Source organism: Pseudoliparis swirei, chromosome 20 (genome assembly GCF_029220125.1).
Source record: "Pseudoliparis swirei isolate HS2019 ecotype Mariana Trench chromosome 20, NWPU_hadal_v1, whole genome shotgun sequence".
Lineage (NCBI taxonomy): Eukaryota > Metazoa > Chordata > Actinopteri > Perciformes > Liparidae > Pseudoliparis > Pseudoliparis swirei.
Genome location: NC_079407.1, coordinates 28268008 through 28283769, shown reverse-complemented (window position 1 = coordinate 28283769; position 15762 = coordinate 28268008).

The window sequence follows — 15762 nt, the reverse complement described above, 5'->3', positions numbered from 1 at the left end:
TGGTCACATGACATCTATTGTTCATCTGGTCACATGACATCTATTGTTCATCTGGTCACATGACATCTATTGTTCATCTGGTCACATGACATCTATTGTTCATCTGGTCACATGACATCTATTGTTCATCTGGTCACATGACATCTATTGTTCATCTGGTCACATGACATCTATTGTTCATCTGGTCACATGACATCTATTGTTCATCTGGTCACATGACATCTATTGTTCATCTGGTCACATGACATCTATTGTTCATCTGGTCACATGACATCTATTGTTCATCTGGTCACATGACATCTATTGTTCATCTGGTCACATGACATCTATTGTTCATCTGGTCACATGACATCTATTGTTCATCTGGTCACATGACATCTATTGTTCATCTGGTCACATGACATCTATTGTTCATCTGGTCACATGACATCTATTGTTCATCTGGTCACATGACATCTATTGTTCATCTGGTCACATGACATCTATTGTTCATCTGGTCACATGACATCTATTGTTCATCTGGTCACATGACATCTATTGTTCATCTGGTCACATGACATCTATTGTTCATCTGGTCACATGACATCTATTGTTCATCTGGTCACATGACATCTATTGTTCATCTGGTCACATGACATCTATTGTTCATCTGGTCACATGACATCTATTGTTCATCTGGTCACATGACATCTATTGTTCATCTGGTCACATGACATCTATTGTTCATCTGGTCACATGACATCTATTGTTCATCTGGTCACATGACATCTATTGTTCATCTGGTCACATGACATCTATTGTTCATCTGGTCACATGACATCTATTGTTCATCTGGTCACATGACATCTATTGTTCATCTGGTCACATGACATCTATTGTTCATCTGGTCACATGACATCTATTGTTCATCTGGTCACATGACATCTATTGTTCATCTGGTCACATGACATCTATTGTTCATCTGGTCACATGACATCTATTGTTCATCTGGTCACATGACATCTATTGTTCATCTGGTCACATGACATCTATTGTTCATCTGGTCACATGACATCTATTGTTCATCTGGTCACATGACATCTATTGTTCATCTGGTCACATGACATCTATTGTTCATCTGGTCACATGACATCTATTGTTCATCTGGTCACATGACATCTATTGTTCATCTGGTCACATGACATCTATTGTTCATCTGGTCACATGACATCTATTGTTCATCTGGTCACATGACATCTATTGTTCATCTGGTCACATGACATCTATTGTTCATCTGGTCACATGACATCTATTGTTCATCTGGTCACATGACATCTATTGTTCATCTGGTCACATGACATCTATTGTTCATCTGGTCACATGACTTCTATTGTTCATCTGGTCACATGACATCTATTGTTCATCTGGTCACATGACATCTATTGTTCATCTAGTCACATGACATCTATTGTTCATCTGGTCACATGACATCTATTGTTCATCTGGTCACATGACATCTATTGTTCATCTGGTCACATGACATCTATTGTTCATCTGGTCACATGACATCTATTGTTCATCTGGTCACATGACATCTATTGTTCATCTGGTCACATGACATCTATTGTTCATCTGGTCACATGACATCTATTGTTCATCTGTCACATGACATCTATTGTTCATCTGGTCACATGACATCTATTGTTCATCTGGTCACATGACATCTATTGTTCATCTGGTCACATGACATCTATTGTTCATCTGGTCACATGACATCTATTGTTCATCTGGTCACATGACATCTATTGTTCATCTGGTCACATGACATCTATTGTTCATCTAGTCACATGACATCTATTGTTCATCTGGTCACATGACATCTATTGTTCATCTGGTCACATGACATCTATTGTTCATCTGGTCACATGACATCTATTGTTCATCTGGTCACATGACATCTATTGTTCATCTGGTCACATGACATCCATTGTTCATCTGGTCACATGACATCTATTGTTCATCTGGTCACATGACATCTATTGTTCATCTGGTCACATGACATCTATTGTTCATCTGGTCACATGACATCTATTGTTCATCTGGTCACATGACATCTATTGTTCATCTGGTCACATGACATCTATTGTTCATCTGGTCACATGACATCTATTGTTCATCTGGTCACATGACATCTATTGTTCATCTGGTCACATGACATCTATTGTTCATCTGGTCACATGACATCTATTGTTCATCTGGTCACATGACATCTATTGTTCATCTGGTCACATGACATCTATTGTTCATCTGGTCACATGACATCTATTGTTCATCTGGTCACATGACATCTATTGTTCATCTGGTCACATGACATCTATTGTTCATCTGGTCACATGACATCTATTGTTCATCTGGTCACATGACATCTATTGTTCATCTGGTCACATGACATCTATTGTTCATCTGGTCACATGACATCTATTGTTCATCTGGTCACATGACATCTATTGTTCATCTGGTCACATGACATCTATTGTTCATCTGGTCACATGACATCTATTGTTCATCTGGTCACATGACATCTATTGTTCATCTCACATGACATCTATTGTTCATCTGGTCATGACATCTATTGTTCATCTGGTCACATGACATCTATTGTTCATCTGTCACATGACATCTATTGTTCATCTGGTCACATGACATCTATTGTTCATCTGGTCACATGACATCTATTGTTCATCTGGTCACATGACATCTATTGTTCATCTGGTCACATGACATCTATTGTTCATCTGGTCACATGACATCTATTGTTCATCTGGTCACATGACATCTATTGTTCATCTGGTCACATGACATCTATTGTTCATCTGGTCACATGACATCTATTGTTCATCTGGTCACATGACATCTATTGTTCATCTGGTCACATGACATCTATTGTTCATCTGGTCACATGACATCTATTGTTCATCTGTCACATGACATCTATTGTTCATCTGGTCACATGACATCTATTGTTCATCTGGTCACATGACATCTATTGTTCATCTGGTCACATGACATCTATTGTTCATCTGTCACATGACATCTATTGTTCATCTGGTCACATGACATCTATTGTTCATCTGGTCACATGACATCTATTGTTCATCTGGTCACATGACATCTATTGTTCATCTGGTCACATGACATCTATTGTTCATCTGTCACATGACATCTATTGTTCATCTGGTCACATGACATCTATTGTTCATCTGGTCACATGACATCTATTGTTCATCTGGTCACATGACATCTATTGTTCATCTGGTCACATGACATCTATTGTTCATCTGGTCACATGACATCTATTGTTCATCTGGTCACATGACATCTATTGTTCATCTTGTCACATGACATCTATTGTTCATCTGGTCACATGACATCTATTGTTCATCTGGTCACATGACATCTATTGTTCATCTGGTCACATGACATCTATTGTTCATCTGGTCACATGACATCTATTGTTCATCTGGTCACATGACATCTATTGTTCATCTGGTCACATGACATCTATTGTTCATCTGGTCACATGACATCTATTGTTCATCTGGTCACATGACATCTATTGTTCATCTGGTCACATGACATCTATTGTTCATCTGGTCACATGACATCTATTGTTCATCTGGTCACATGACATCTATTGTTCATCTGGTCACATGACATCTATTGTTCATCTGGTCACATGACATCTATTGTTCATCTGGTCACATGACATCTATTGTTCATCTGGTCACATGACATCTATTGTTCATCTGGTCACATGACATCTATTGTTCATCTGGTCACATGACATCTATTGTTCATCTGGTCACATGACATCTATTGTTCATCTGGTCACATGACATCTATTGTTCATCTGGTCACATGACATCTATTGTTCATCTGGTCACATGACATCTATTGTTCATCTGGTCACATGACATCTATTGTTCATCTGGTCACATGACATCTATTGTTCATCTGGTCACATGACATCTATTGTTCATCTGGTCACATGACATCTATTGTTCATCTGGTCACATGACATCTATTGTTCATCTGGTCACATGACATCTATTGTTCATCTGGTCACATGACATCTATTGTTCATCTGGTCACATGACATCTATTGTTCATCTGGTCACATGACATCTATTGTTCATCTGTCACATGACATCTATTGTTCATCTGGTCACATGACATCTATTGTTCATCTGGTCACATGACATCTATTGTTCATCTGGTCACATGACATCTATTGTTCATCTGGTCACATGACATCTATTGTTCATCTGGTCACATGACATCTATTGTTCATCTGGTCACATGACATCTATTGTTCATCTGGTCACATGACATCTATTGTTCATCTGGTCACATGACATCTATTGTTCATCTGGTCACATGACATCTATTGTTCATCTGGTCACATGACATCTATTGTTCATCTGGTCACATGACATCTATTGTTCATCTGGTCACATGACATCTATTGTTCATCTGGTCACATGACATCTATTGTTCATCTGGTCACATGACATCTATTGTTCATCTAGTCACATGACATCTATTGTTCATCTGGTCACATGACATCTATTGTTCATCTGGTCACATGACATCTATTGTTCATCTGGTCACATGACATCTATTGTTCATCTGGTCACATGACATCTATTGTTCATCTGGTCACATGACATCTATTGTTCATCTGGTCACATGACATCTATTGTTCATCTGGTCACATGACATCTATTGTTCATCTGGTCACATGACATCTATTGTTCATCTGGTCACATGACATCTATTGTTCATCTGGTCACATGACATCTATTGTTCATCTGGTCACATGACATCTATTGTTCATCTGGTCACATGACATCTATTGTTCATCTGGTCACATGACATCTATTGTTCATCTGGTCACATGACATCTATTGTTCATCTGGTCACATGACATCTATTGTTCATCTGGTCACATGACATCTATTGTTCATCTGGTCACATGACATCTATTGTTCATCTGGTCACATGACATCTATTGTTCATCTGGTCACATGACATCTATTGTTCATCTGGTCACATGACATCTATTGTTCATCTGGTCACATGACATCTATTGTTCATCTGGTCACATGACATCTATTGTTCATCTGGTCACATGACATCTATTGTTCATCTGGTCACATGACATCTATTGTTCATCTGGTCACATGACATCTATTGTTCATCTGGTCACATGACATCTATTGTTCATCTGGTCACATGACATCTATTGTTCATCTGGTCACATGACATCTATTGTTCATCTGGTCACATGACATCTATTGTTCATCTGGTCACATGACATCTATTGTTCATCTGGTCACATGACATCTATTGTTCATCTGGTCACATGACATCTATTGTTCATCTGGTCACATGACATCTATTGTTCATCTGGTCACATGACATCTATTGTTCATCTAGTCACATGACATCTATTGTTCATCTGGTCACATGACATCTATTGTTCATCTGGTCACATGACATCTATTGTTCATCTGGTCACATGACATCTATTGTTCATCTGGTCACATGACATCTATTGTTCATCTGGTCACATGACATCTATTGTTCATCTGGTCACATGACATCTATTGTTCATCTGGTCACATGACATCTATTGTTCATCTGGTCACATGACATCTATTGTTCATCTGGTCACATGACATCTATTGTTCATCTGGTCACATGACATCTATTGTTCATCTGGTCACATGACATCTATTGTTCATCTGGTCACATGACATCTATTGTTCATCTGGTCACATGACATCTATTGTTCATCTGGTCACATGACATCTATTGTTCATCTGGTCACATGACATCTATTGTTCATCTGGTCACATGACATCTATTGTTCATCTGGTCACATGACATCTATTGTTCATCTGGTCACATGACATCTATTGTTCATCTGGTCACATGACATCTATTGTTCATCTGGTCACATGACATCTATTGTTCATCTGGTCACATGACATCTATTGTTCATCTGGTCACATGACATCTATTGTTCATCTGGTCACATGACATCTATTGTTCATCTGGTCACATGACATCTATTGTTCATCTGGTCACATGACATCTATTGTTCATCTGGTCACATGACATCTATTGTTCATCTGGTCACATGACATCTATTGTTCATCTGGTCACATGACATCTATTGTTCATCTGGTCACATGACATCTATTGTTCATCTGGTCACATGACATCTATTGTTCATCTGGTCACATGACATCTATTGTTCATCTGGTCACATGACATCTATTGTTCATCTGGTCACATGACATCTATTGTTCATCTGGTCACATGACATCTATTGTTCATCTGGTCACATGACATCTATTGTTCATCTGGTCACATGACATCTATTGTTCATCTGGTCACATGACATCTATTGTTCATCTGGTCACATGACATCTATTGTTCATCTGGTCACATGACATCTATTGTTCATCTGGTCACATGACATCTATTGTTCATCTGGTCACATGACATCTATTGTTCATCTGGTCACATGACATCTATTGTTCATCTGGTCACATGACATCTATTGTTCATCTGGTCACATGACATCTATTGTTCATCTGGTCACATGACATCTATTGTTCATCTGGTCACATGACATCTATTGTTCATCTGGTCACATGACATCTATTGTTCATCTGGTCACATGACATCTATTGTTCATCTGTCACATGACATCTATTGTTCATCTGGTCACATGACATCTATTGTTCATCTGGTCACATGACATCTATTGTTCATCTGGTCACATGACATCTATTGTTCATCTGGTCACATGACATCTATTGTTCATCTGGTCACATGACATCTATTGTTCATCTGTCACATGACATCTATTGTTCATCTGGTCACATGACATCTATTGTTCATCTGGTCACATGACATCTATTGTTCATCTGGTCACATGACATCTATTGTTCATCTGGTCACATGACATCTATTGTTCATCTGGTCACATGACATCTATTGTTCATCTGGTCACATGACATCTATTGTTCATCTGGTCACATGACATCTATTGTTCATCTGGTCACATGACATCTATTGTTCATCTGGTCACATGACATCTATTGTTCATCTGGTCACATGACATCTATTGTTCATCTGGTCACATGACATCTATTGTTCATCTGGTCACATGACATCTATTGTTCATCTGGTCACATGACATCTATTGTTCATCTGGTCACATGACATCTATTGTTCATCTGGTCACATGACATCTATTGTTCATCTGGTCACATGACATCTATTGTTCATCTGGTCACATGACATCTATTGTTCATCTGGTCACATGACATCTATTGTTCATCTGGTCACATGACATCTATTGTTCATCTGGTCACATGACATCTATTGTTCATCTGGTCACATGACATCTATTGTTCATCTGGTCACATGACATCTATTGTTCATCTGGTCACATGACATCTATTGTTCATCTGGTCACATGACATCTATTGTTCATCTGGTCACATGACATCTATTGTTCATCTGGTCACATGACATCTATTGTTCATCTGGTCACATGACATCTATTGTTCATCTGGTCACATGACATCTATTGTTCATCTGGTCACATGACATCTATTGTTCATCTGGTCACATGACATCTATTGTTCATCTGGTCACATGACATCTATTGTTCATCTGGTCACATGACATCTATTGTTCATCTGGTCACATGACATCTATTGTTCATCTGGTCACATGACATCTATTGTTCATCTGGTCACATGACATCTATTGTTCATCTGGTCACATGACATCTATTGTTCATCTGGTCACATGACATCTATTGTTCATCTGGTCACATGACATCTATTGTTCATCTGGTCACATGACATCTATTGTTCATCTGGTCACATGACATCTATTGTTCATCTAGTCACATGACATCTATTGTTCATCTGGTCACATGACATCTATTGTTCATCTGTCACATGACATCTATTGTTCATCTGGTCACATGACATCTATTGTTCATCTGGTCACATGACATCTATTGTTCATCTGGTCACATGACATCTATTGTTCATCTGGTCACATGACATCTATTGTTCATCTGGTCACATGACATCTATTGTTCATCTGGTCACATGACATCTATTGTTCATCTGGTCACATGACATCTATTGTTCATCTAGTCACATGACATCTATTGTTCATCTGGTCACATGACATCTATTGTTCATCTGGTCACATGACATCTATTGTTCATCTGGTCACATGACATCTATTGTTCATCTGGTCACATGACATCTATTGTTCATCTGGTCACATGACATCTATTGTTCATCTGGTCACATGACATCTATTGTTCATCTGGTCACATGACATCTATTGTTCATCTGGTCACATGACATCTATTGTTCATCTGGTCACATGACATCTATTGTTCATCTGGTCACATGACATCTATTGTTCATCTGGTCACATGACATCTATTGTTCATCTGGTCACATGACATCTATTGTTCATCTGGTCACATGACATCTATTGTTCATCTGGTCACATGACATCTATTGTTCATCTGGTCACATGACATCTATTGTTCATCTGGTCACATGACATCTATTGTTCATCTGGTCACATGACATCTATTGTTCATCTGGTCACATGACATCTATTGTTCATCTGGTCACATGACATCTATTGTTCATCTGGTCACATGACATCTATTGTTCATCTGGTCACATGACATCTATTGTTCATCTGGTCACATGACATCTATTGTTCATCTGGTCACATGACATCTATTGTTCATCTGGTCACATGACATCTATTGTTCATCTGGTCACATGACATCTATTGTTCATCTGGTCACATGACATCTATTGTTCATCTGGTCACATGACATCTATTGTTCATCTGGTCACATGACATCTATTGTTCATCTGGTCACATGACATCTATTGTTCATCTGGTCACATGACATCTATTGTTCATCTGGTCACATGACATCTATTGTTCATCTGGTCACATGACATCTATTGTTCATCTGGTCACATGACATCTATTGTTCATCTGGTCACATGACATCTATTGTTCATCTGGTCACATGACATCTATTGTTCATCTGGTCACATGACATCTATTGTTCATCTGGTCACATGACATCTATTGTTCATCTGGTCACATGACATCTATTGTTCATCTGGTCACATGACATCTATTGTTCATCTGGTCACATGACATCTATTGTTCATCTGGTCACATGACATCTATTGTTCATCTGGTCACATGACATCTATTGTTCATCTGGTCACATGACATCTATTGTTCATCTGGTCACATGACATCTATTGTTCATCTGGTCACATGACATCTATTGTTCATCTGGTCACATGACATCTATTGTTCATCTGGTCACATGACATCTATTGTTCATCTGGTCACATGACATCTATTGTTCATCTGGTCACATGACATCTATTGTTCATCTGGTCACATGACATCTATTGTTCATCTGGTCACATGACATCTATTGTTCATCTGGTCACATGACATCTATTGTTCATCTGGTCACATGACATCTATTGTTCATCTGGTCACATGACATCTATTGTTCATCTGGTCACATGACATCTACTGTTCATCTGGTCACATGACATCTATTGTTCATCTGGTCACATGACATCTATTGTTCATCTGTCACATGACATCTAGTGTTCATCTGTCACATGACATCTATTGTTCACCTGGTCACATGACATCTATTGTTCATCTGGTCACATGACATCTATTGTTCATCTGGTCACATGACATCTATTGTTCATCTGGTCACATGACATCTATTGTTCATCTGGTCACATGACATCTATTGTTCATCTGGTCACATGACATCTATTGTTCATCTGGTCACATGACATCTATTGTTCATCTGGTCACATGACATCTATTGTTCATCTGGTCACATGACATCTATTGTTCATCTGGTCACATGACATCTATTGTTCATCTGGTCACATGACATCTATTGTTCATCTGGTCACATGACATCTATTGTTCATCTGGTCACATGACATCTATTGTTCATCTGGTCACATGACATCTATTGTTCATCTGGTCACATGACATCTATTGTTCATCTGGTCACATGACATCTATTGTTCATCTGGTCACATGACATCTATTGTTCATCTGGTCACATGACATCTATTGTTCATCTGGTCACATGACATCTATTGTTCATCTGGTCACATGACATCTATTGTTCATCTGGTCACATGACATCTATTGTTCATCTGGTCACATGACATCTATTGTTCATCTGGTCACATGACATCTATTGTTCATCTGGTCACATGACATCTATTGTTCATCTGGTCACATGACATCTATTGTTCATCTGGTCACATGACATCTATTGTTCATCTTGTCACATGACATCTATTGTTCATCTGGTCACATGACATCTATTGTTCATCTGGTCACATGACATCTATTGTTCATCTGGTCACATGACATCTATTGTTCATCTGGTCACATGACATCTATTGTTCATCTGGTCACATGACATCTATTGTTCATCTGGTCACATGACATCTATTGTTCATCTGGTCACATGACATCTATTGTTCATCTGGTCACATGACATCCATTGTTCATCTGGTCACATGACATCTATTGTTCATCTGGTCACATGACATCTATTGTTCATCTGGTCACATGACATCTATTGTTCATCTGGTCACATGACATCTATTGTTCATCTGGTCACATGACATCTATTGTTCATCTGGTCACATGACATCTATTGTTCATCTGGTCACATGACATCTATTGTTCATCTGGTCACATGACATCTATTGTTCATCTGGTCACATGACATCTATTGTTCATCTGGTCACATGACATCTATTGTTCATCTGGTCACATGACATCTATTGTTCATCTGGTCACATGACATCTATTGTTCATCTGGTCACATGACATCTATTGTTCATCTGGTCACATGACATCTATTGTTCATCTGGTCATGACATCTATTGTTCATCTGGTCACATGACATCTATTGTTCATCTGGTCACATGACTCTATTGTTCATCTCACATGACATCTATTGTTCATCTGGTCACATGACATCTATTGTTCATCTGGTCACATGACATCTATTGTTCATCTGGTCACATGACATCTATTGTTCATCTGGTCACATGACATCTATCACTGTTCATCTGGTCACATGACATCTATTGTTCATCTGGTCACATGACATCTATTGTTCATCTTGTCACATGACATCTATTGTTCATCTGGTCACATGACATCTATTGTTCATCTGGTCACATTCATCTGATCACATGACATCTATTGTTCATCTGGTCACATGACATCTATTGTTCATCTGGTCACATGACATCTATTGTTCATCTGGTCACATGACATCTATTGTTCATCTGGTCACATGACATCTATTGTTCATCTGGTCACATGACATCTATTGTTCATCTGGTCACATGACATCTATTGTTCATCTGGTCACATGACATCTATTGTTCATCTGGTCACATGACATCTATTGTTCTTCTGGTCACATGACATCTATTGTTCATCTGGTCACATGACATCTATTGTTCATCTGGTCACATGACATCTATTGTTCATCTGGTCACATGACATCTATTGTTCATCTGGTCACATGACATCTATTGTTCATCTGGTCACATGACATCTATTGTTCTGTTGAGACTCCCACTCCTCCTCCCCACCGCCATCTGCCTGATGGATCGTGGACATCTATTATTCATCTGGTCACATGACATCTATTGTTCATCTGGTCACATGACATCTATTGTTCATCTGGTCACATGACATCTATTGTTCATCTGTCCATATTGTAATTGTGAAATTAAACTGAATTGAATTGAATTGAATGACATCTATTGTTCATCTGGTCACATGACATCTATTGTTCATCTGGTCACATGACATCTATTGTTCTTCTGGTCACATGACATCTATTGTTCATCTGGTCACATGACATCTATTGTTCATCTGGTCACATGACATCTATTGTTCATCTGGTCACATGACATCTATTGTTCATCTGGTCACATGACATCTATTGTTCATCTGGTCACATGACATCTATTGTTCATCTGGTCACATGACATCTATTGTTCATCTGGTCACATGACATCTATTGTTCATCTGGTCACATGACATCTATTGTTCATCTGGTCACATGACATCTATTGTTCATCTGGTCACATGACATCTATTGTTCATCTGGTCACATGACATCTATTGTTCATCTGGTCACATGACATCTATTGTTCATCTGTCACATGACATCTATTGTTCATCTGGTCTCATGACATCTATTGTTCATCTGGTCACATGACATCTATTGTTCATCTGGTCACATGACATCTATTGTTCATCTGGTCACATGACATCTATTGTTCATCTGGTCACATGACATCTATTGTTCATCTGGTCACATGACATCTATTGTTCATCTGGTCACATGACATCTATTGTTCATCTGGTCACATGACATCTATTGTTCATCTGGTCACATGACATCTATTGTTCATCTGGTCACATGACATCTATTGTTCATCTGGTCACATGACATCTATTGTTCATCTGGTCACATGACATCTATTGTTCATCTGGTCACATGACATCTATTGTTCATCTGGTCACATGACATCTATTGTTCATCTAGTCACATGACATCTATTGATCATCTGGTCACATGACATCTATTGTTCATCTGGTCACATGACATCTATTATTCATCTGGTCACATGACATCTATTGTTCATCTAGTCACATGACATCTATTGTTCATCTTGTCACATGACATCTATTGTTCATCTTGTCACATGACATCTATTGTTCATCTGATCTCATGACATCTATTGTTCACCTGGTCACATGACATCTATTGTTCATCTGGTCACATGACATCTATTGAATTGAATTGAATGACATCTATTGTTCATCTGGTCACATGACACCTATTGTTCATCTGGTCACATGACATCTATTGTTCATCTGGTCACATGACATCTATTGTTCTTCTGGTCACATGACATCTATTGTTCATCTGGTCACATGACATCTATTGTTCATCTTGTCACATGACATATATTGTTCATCTGGTCACATGACATCTATTGTTCATCTGGTCACATGACATCTATTGTTCATGTGGTCACATGACATCTATTGTTCATCTTGTCACATGACATCTAGTGTTCATCTAGTCACATGACATCTATTGTTCATCTAGTCACATGACATCTATTGTTCTTCTGGTCACATGACATCTATTGTTCTTCTGGTCACATGACATCTATTGTTCATCTGGTCACATGACATCTATTGTTCTTCTGGTCACATGACATCTATTGTTCTTCTGGTCACATGACATCTATTGTTCATCTGGTCACATGACATCTATTGTTCATCTGGTCACATGACATCTATTGTTCATCTTGTCACATGACATCTATTGTTCATCTTGTCACATGACATCTATTGTTCATCTGGTCACATGACATCTATTGTTCATCTAGTCACATGACATCTATTGTTCATCTTGTCACATGACATATATTGTTCATCTGGTCACATGACATCTATTGTTCATCTTGTCACATGACATCTATTGTTCATCTTGTCACATGACATCTATTGTTCATCAGGTCACATGACATCTATTGTTCATCTGGTCACATGACATCTATTGTTCACCTGGTCACATGACATCTATTGTTCATCTTGTCACATGACATCTATTGTTCATCTGGTCACATGACATCTATTGTTCATGTGGTCACATGACATCTATTGTTCATCTTGTCACATGACATCTATTGTTCACCTGGTCACATGACATCTATTGTTCATCTGGTCTCATGACATCTATTGTTCATCTTGTCACATGACATCTATTGTTCATCTGGTCACATGACATCTATTGTTCATCTGGTCACATGACATCTATTGTTCATCTAGTCACATGACATCTATTGTTCATCTAGTCACATGACATCTATTGTTCATCTGGTCACATGACATCTATTGTTCATCTGGTCTCATGACATCTATTGTTCATCTTGTCACATGACATCTATTGTTCATCTGGTCACATGACATCTATTGTTCATCTGGTCACATGACATCTATTGTTCATTACATTACATCTATTGTTCATCTGGTCACATGACATCTATTGTTCATCTGGTCTCATGACATCTATTGTTCATCTGGTCACATGACATCTATTGTTCATCTGGTGACATGACATCTATTGTTCATCTGGTCACATGACATCTATTGTTCATCTAGTCACATGACATCTATTGTTCATCTTGTCACATGACATCTATTGTTCATCAGGTCACATGACATCTATTGTTCATCTTGTCACATGACATCTATTGTTCATCTGGTCACATGACATCTATTGTTCATCTGGTCACATGACATCTATTGTTCACCTGGTCACATGACATCTATTGTTCATCTGGTCACATGACATCTATTGTTCATCTGGTCACATGACATCTATTGTTCATCTGATCTCATGACATCTATTGTTCATCTTGTCACATGACATCTATTGTTCACCTGGTCACATGACATCTATTGTTCATCTGGTCACATGACATCTATTGTTCTTCTGGTCACATGACATCTATTGTTCATCTGGTCACATGACATCTATTGTTCATCTGGTCTCATGACATCTATTGTTCATCTGGTCACATGACATCTATTGTTCATCTTGTCACATGACATCTATTGTTCATCTGGTCACATGACATCTATTGTTCACCTGGTCACATGACATCTATTGTTCATCTGGTCTCATGACACCTATTGTTCTTCTGGTCACATGACACCTATTGTTCATCTGGTCACATGACATCTATTGTTCTTCTGGTCACATGACATCTATTGTTCATCTGGTCACATGACATCTATTGTTCTTCTGGTCACATGACATATATTGATCATCTGGTCACATGACATCTATTGTTCATCTAGTCACATGACATCTATTGTTCATCTGGTCACATGACATCTATTGTTCTTCTGGTCACATGACATATATTGTTCTTCTGGTCACATGACATCTATTGTTCTTCTGGTCACATGACATCTATTGTTCATCTGGTCACATGACATCTATTGTTCATCTGGTCACATGACATATATTGTTCATCTGGTCACATGACATCTATTGTTCTTCTGGTCACATGACATATATTGTTCTTCTGGTCACATGACATCTATTGTTCTTCTGGTCACATGACATCTATTGTTCATCTGGTCATATGACATCTATTGTTCACCTGGTCACATGACATCTATTGTTCTTCTGGTCACATGACATCTATTGTTCATCTGGTCACATGACATCTATTGTTCATCTGGTCACATGACATATATTGTTCATCTGGTCACATGACATCTATTGTTCTTCTGGTCACATGACATCTATTATTCTTCTGGTCACATGACATCTATTGTTCATCTGGTCACATGGCGTCTATTGAAGGTTTCTTCACTGTTTTACCCTGAAAGGGATTTAGCTGTTTTTGGGGATTTGTCCCTGATCCGATGTGAGGTCAAAGGTCAAAGGTCAGGATGTCTATGTGTACAGACTGTAAAGCCCTCTGAGGGGAGTTTACATAACAAACTGAATAGATG